This window comes from Urocitellus parryii, chromosome 2 (assembly GCF_045843805.1).
Source record: "Urocitellus parryii isolate mUroPar1 chromosome 2, mUroPar1.hap1, whole genome shotgun sequence".
NCBI lineage: Eukaryota > Metazoa > Chordata > Mammalia > Rodentia > Sciuridae > Urocitellus > Urocitellus parryii.
Window position 1 is genome coordinate 193,166,131 of NC_135532.1, and position 6,855 is coordinate 193,172,985.

Consider the following 6,855-nt stretch of genomic DNA (forward strand, 5'->3'; position numbering starts at 1 on the left):
TTTGCCAATAGAGTGAATGTTATCATGGAATGGAAGTATTGTGGAATTGGTGAGAAAAAGTTTGGCAAACAATAATTATGTAAGTATCAAGCTTGGAAATTACATTGAAAAGTGTTTGAGTCAAATATAAAAAAAAAAGTTTTCCAAAATACTAACACTATACGGATATTGCTGTTGAGTTCTTGAAAAAATTGCACACAGAAAGGCATAAGTATCTGTATGTGTATGTGTGTATGTATTCTAGAGGTGGATCCAAATCAATGTATCAATTTTAAATACTCAGGATGGTATACAATTTATATCAATCCTCTCTCTCTCTCTCTCTCTCTCTCTCTCTCTCTCTCGTCTCTCTCTATTATAGCACTTGGGAACTGTGTATTGAACAAAGGGGTGAATTCCCAGCCTTTTTAATCATTATTATTATCATTTTTTTGAGAAAGGGTCTTGCTAAGTTTCCAAGGTTGACCCTAAATCTGTGATCTTCCTGCCTCAGGTACTGAGTATCTGGGAATGTTAGTATGCACCACTGCACCTAACTAAGACTAATTCTTTAAGAGCCCCTTCTTCCAGTAATATTTATGTGCATTTGTATGTGTATGTTTCTGATTATGTGAGGAAATGTATTCTGTTTTTCTCCTGTTTTTTAATCTTCAATAGAGTAAAGAAGGGCTGGAAAAAAAAAAATAGTTCGAGTTTATTTATTCTCGAGGTGGATCCAAATCAGTTTACCAAGACTGTATGATGAGCTTTGTTTTCTGTGACAAACTTGTGTTTGTTTGTTTTTTGTTTTTTTGCTATCTATTTTTCCACTGACCCTTTTATACCATCAATATCATCTTTATCATCATTCGAAGCAGCATCTCTAAATATATATCCCTCTTAATTAAGTTAATTTGAATTATAATTTTTCTTTTTAATAACCAAATAGTCTGAATGACACAAGAGTCTGACCTGCTCGCTATATTTTTAAACAATATACCAAACAAATATGTTTGTCTACCCTTAAGGCATTAACTAAGATAACTATTTTATTAAAAACAACTTATATAATTTGGATTGTTATAGACAGAGAATGAGACATTACATAATTCAGGAGTAGGTTGTGCAACAAAATCAATGTCTCATTTTCATTATATTCTAACATTGTTAGTGAAAATCAGATTATTTATCCTACAAAACTACTCTTACACCCAGTGCTTTGGAATTTATTGCTGCTTTAAAAAACTGACCATTGAGATATTTTAATTTATTCAAAATTACTTCCAACATAAAATAAATTTTTCTATATAAATAGATATACCTAATTGAAAGGGTGATAAGTCTATGTTATCTTAAAGTAGTTCTAGACATGAAAAAATAGGAAAACAATCTATAGTTCTAGAAACTAGAGAAACAGCTCTAGAAATGGCTAGGGAAAAAAAAATCAGACAACAATTTATAGAGAGGCAAGCCTAGTAAAATCCAGAATAATTGTGTACCATTTCAGTGTGTTTTTCTGTCTTTTTTCCCTGGAGGTTTTGCCATAGTATATAAAATACTGTAAAGTCACCATTTCTACTTGTCTCCTATCCAGGATTTTATCAGAAAAACTTAGAAAAGGTGACTGCAGGGGATTCTCTTGGCAATACACTCTATTTCAATTTATTTATCAAAGTCAAATCCCTTATTGTGAATGTCAGGCATACACCCTTATTTTTATACTATAATACCAGGAAAATTCCTGAAGTATACTGCTTTCAAAAATAGTTGGGTGTCATCATGGTTAAGAGTACCTGTTTCAGGAGTCAGAATTCTACTGTTATCACATGTTATCTTTGTGATTTTGTGCAATCTGTTTCAGCTATCAAAGTCTCCAGTTCATATACATAAGGCAAGAATGTTAAAGTCACTTACACTTTTGAGAATTTCTTTTATGATTGGTCTGATGTAATCCATGTAAAATAATCAGCACATAGTCTGGCACTTGTATGTACTCAAAAGTTATTGCTATAAACCAATTGTATATATGAATCCTGTTTGTAAAACAGATGAATTACTATATGTTTCCTAAAATGAATATTTCTGATACAGAAAAACTAGAAAAAGTTTTATTATTTCACAACACAAACATTTAAATATCTATTCCGCCAAGCCCTATAAGAGCTAATAAATGTTCATAGATGGAAACTAGATTATGAGAGAATATATCTAATACAGTGATTGTTGGTGTATGACTAACAGTAGTATTTTTAAATATCTACTTGGTCATACTAGTTTTCAATTCTTAAACTTGTAGGAGGAGATTCTGAAGAGAGAATTGAACAGGAAGGGTATAAATTCCTATCCCAACTATTCTCTACTAAACTAAAGGATATTACACATTTTAGTCCTATAACACTGCAAAGCCTTTGAATACAAAAGCCCCTGGTGCATGAAATGATTGATGATGATACTTCTGATGCTGTAAAGTTGTAATCTGTCTCTTTTTCAAATGGGATGCCAAGACAACTAATAAATTCTCTAACACTAGTGAAAAAGGCCTGTGGCATGTAGAGGGTCAGACAGAAGAGAATAGATTCCTATTCTGTGCTTGCTAAAGTACAAGTCCAAAATCCCTTATCCATAAAGTGTTTTTCTTAAGGTTATTGCAATTTCTTTTGGCAGCTAAACTGAATGTGAATGATGAAAGGATATTATAGTCTTTAGTCTGTAGTCATTTTGGTGAATATCCATACTGATATATTTGACTGGAAAGTGCCATTATTGGTTCCATTGGGTGTGTTGAACAGAATGCATTCTGTGTACTGCATTGCTTTTAATTGTGAAAAAAACTAAATTATTAAATATATCAGGATTTGAGTGTTCTAGACGAGTAGTTGTTGAAACCCCTAGAGTTGATTGTCTCTTCCAAATTTTATGTTCCCCATTTTCATAACTCCCTATGTATCTGTGAGTTTCCTAAAGATGTTCTAAGTATGAATATATTATACATATATGCTAAATCAAGTTTATATGTAGAATCTTATAAAAGACAAACATATAGAAGTAGAAAATAGAATAGAGGTTAACAGGGACTATAGGTGAGTGGGGAAGTTACCGGTTAAAGAGTACAAAATTCCAGACATTTGGGGAATAAGTTCAAGAGATCTATTTATTATACAGCATGATGACCATAGTAATTATTGTTTGTATGTTTGAAATGTATTGAATTCCTGAAAATTGTTAAGACTAGATTATAAATGTTCTCACCAAAAAAAAAAAAAGATAAGTATGTGAGATAAAACACAGATGATTTTAGGTACTATGAAACACAATAATAAATTGCTTTTCAAAAGATTTATGTCATTATTTGTTTTTTCTATTTTACTTATTAAAAAAAAATTATGAATAAATTTTCTTTTCTGGGTTTCTATCAGAGCAGAAATATTAAAAAGTACTGATAAGCTTGTATCTTGTCTTTTCTAACAAATTAACTCATATCATTTGCCCAAAAATAATTTCGTATCCCTTTACTTCATAAAAATCTCATTGTATTTAAAGTCAGCATCAATTTCCCATCTTCATTATTTAAAGTTACTTAAAAACTATTTTGATACACCTTATTATTGGTGTTTTCATTTAAGATTAATATTTTTCAATAAGATTCACTGCAAATATTTAGTTAGAAAATACATTTTAAAAATAAATTGTTTATTTTTCCTTAATGTTATATTTTGTAATTTCTGCTTAAACTTTAGTTAAAAATTCACTGATAAAAATTTTACTTTTATTGATGAAAAAAGTCAAATTACTGCAATATTCTTTTGTACATAATATGAAATGATATATATTTTTCCTCTAATAATTAAATTTCAAGTAGACTTTTACTCTTGATTTAGTTTTATTTATTTTGTTAAATATCTAAATTAAATAAATTAGGATAAGCAATGCTACTAGACAATCTTCAATACCAATTTTGATCAAAAGGAAATGGTACACATTAAACAATAGGTTTAAAGCAAAAAAAATCCACACGATGATTTAGATAGAAGAAGTATCAGGGTGGATTCTCTAAATATCTCATTTATTTAAACTCTACAAAATTTCAAGCATATTTGCCTATATTTAATGACATATTCAAGAGCTTTATTTCTGTATTATCATTTCTGAAACCTTGACTAGTATAAAGTCACATACCAGTGCCACCATACTGAATGTTAAATGCTTATATTTTGTTTTAGTATCTGATACTGAATTTATTTCACTGATTTTTTAATAGAAAATATTTTATAGTTTCATGTAAGCCTTAGTACAGTGAAATATGTAATACACAATTTGAGATGTTTAAATTTTTAAATTTCTAAATTAATTCAAGGAAAACTGATCATATTAAAAATCTACTGCTTAGGGCTGGGGTTGTGGCTCAGCAGTAGAGCCCTCGCCTAGCATATGGGTTTGATCCTAAGCACCATGTAAAAACAAGTAAATAAATAAAATTAAGGTTTTGTGTCCAACTACAACTAAAAAATATACTTTAAAAAAATCTAATGCTTAGCCGGGTACTGTGGCGCATGCCTGTAATCCCTGCAGCTGGGGAGGTTGAGGCAGGAGGATCATGAGTTTAAAGGCAGCTTCAGCAATGGCATGGCGCTAAGTAACTCAGTGAGGTCCTGTCTCTAAATAAAGTACCAAATAGAGCTGCGGATGTGTCCAATACTCCTGAGTTCAATCCCCAGTATGAAAAAAAAAAAAAACAATCTACTTGTTAATTCCAAATTATATTGGGAATGAATATAAGTATACAGAATAGAAATCATATATAAATAAAACATAAGTTATATATACACATGTAATATAAATGGTATACATGCCAGACTATCAACTATGTTCAAAAATATAACAATATATAAAATACAAATGATTTCCAGCTTACATAAAGCATGCATTTCAATTATTTTATAATTGTTCAGATAATCTTTCTATCAGCACATAGTTAAATTTTATAATTGGTTTGTGTGTGCTGAAATAATAATTTTCTGTATATATATATATATATATATATATATATATATATACATGTACATATGCACACACGTATCTGTATACATTCATAATTATGCACACAAAAGGGAAAATTTATAGCTTTCTGAATAGAGAGATATATAGGTATATATAGCTTGAGATAGAGATTTTCATAATCCAACAATCTATTAAAATTTGATATGTGCATGATTGCTGTTTCTTGCATGGTTTTTGCCTTATAGACAGTTAAGTCTGCATATCATGTCATTTAATAAATTAGACTTTAAAGCTCCTTTTTAAAATATGTGAGAACACTCATACATTGAGCAAAAGAACACTTATATATTGAGCAAAAGAACACCATGATGATGATTTTAAGTGATCTCACAGAAGAAAAAACTCTGACAATTAACCACAGAACCTCAGTTTATACTTGAAACACATGAATTAAAAACCAAAATAATATAAATAGCCCTTGAAACCAACTACAGCCCTTCATTTCCTGTGGTTCAAATTTAAACCCTGAAAATCTTCTTTTTCCATAGCTAATTTGAGTTGAGTTTATCTGGCTTAACAATCAGAACTCTTCTTAGTCAACTAGCTATACAACATGTGAAAACCCCTTTGTAATTAAGATAGCTATATAATTTATCATCTAAGCTGGGATACTTTTGAGAATAAAAGGGTATGCTATTAGTAATTTTTACTTGAATATCAGCATAATCCCAAGCTGTTCAGTGAAAACTTGAATGGCTGACCATGCTACCTGTAATCAGAGGAGTTGAACATTCTTTGTCAATTTGATATTTTGCCACCAGCTCTAACAATATCATTGCATGTAACTAAGCATAGATAAGTGCAAGTAGAAATTACCTAACTTACTAAGCAGTAATACAAATTAACTAACAAATGAGACCATTCTTGTGTGCTTCCTATTTTCTCTTCCTTCATCTTGAAAATTTAAGTCAGTATTTTGTCTGATAAACTTCATTGATTGTCAAAATTCCATACCAAGACTTTGTCAACTAAACTTTGTTCCAGTAGATAGTTCCTTTATACAGAGGTGGGATAGAATACCTTTAAGATTTGTTTCAAAGCTGAGAATCTTTTTAACAAATTGTATTGCATAGGATAAAATCACTCTGAAATTAAACAAAAGAAAACTATACAACAGGAATTGATAATGTGATAATTTATGTTAAATCAAGTATAATGGGACCATATATCTTTATACAAAAAAATGGAGAAACATAATAACTAAACAATCAAATTTATTATGAGAGTGGGAAATTCTTGTATTCTATAGAGTACAATGACTGCAGTTAACAACAGTTTATTCTGTGTTTCAAAAGAGCTAGAAGAGAGGTTTTTGAATGATTCTAACAAAGAAATGATAAATATTTGATGTAATTAATATGCTAATTGTTCAGATTTTATCATTGCACATTGTATAATATCAAAATATGGAAATGTGCCCTAGGAATATGTACAATAATTTTATGTCAGCTTTTAAAACAGTTTATTTTATGTAAAAAAATCTTTTAAATACACACACACACACACACACACACACATATATATATATATATATATATATATATATATATATATATATATTCAATCTTAGAATCACTCTTTTAATTTGTTAAGGGACCATTCACATAGGTATAAACCTGTTACCTCTAGGGCTGGAAAATGCTGTGGTTTTACTTAAATCTTCCTAAAAGTTTTATGTATTGTTGCTATTAGCATTACCACTTTGCAGACTAGTATAACTGGAGAAAATTGAGTAACCTGCTCCAAGTACTTTCATTAGTGAGTTAAAGAAATTGATTTCAAGGCTTACACTTATAAACACATTCATTCATCCAGTAA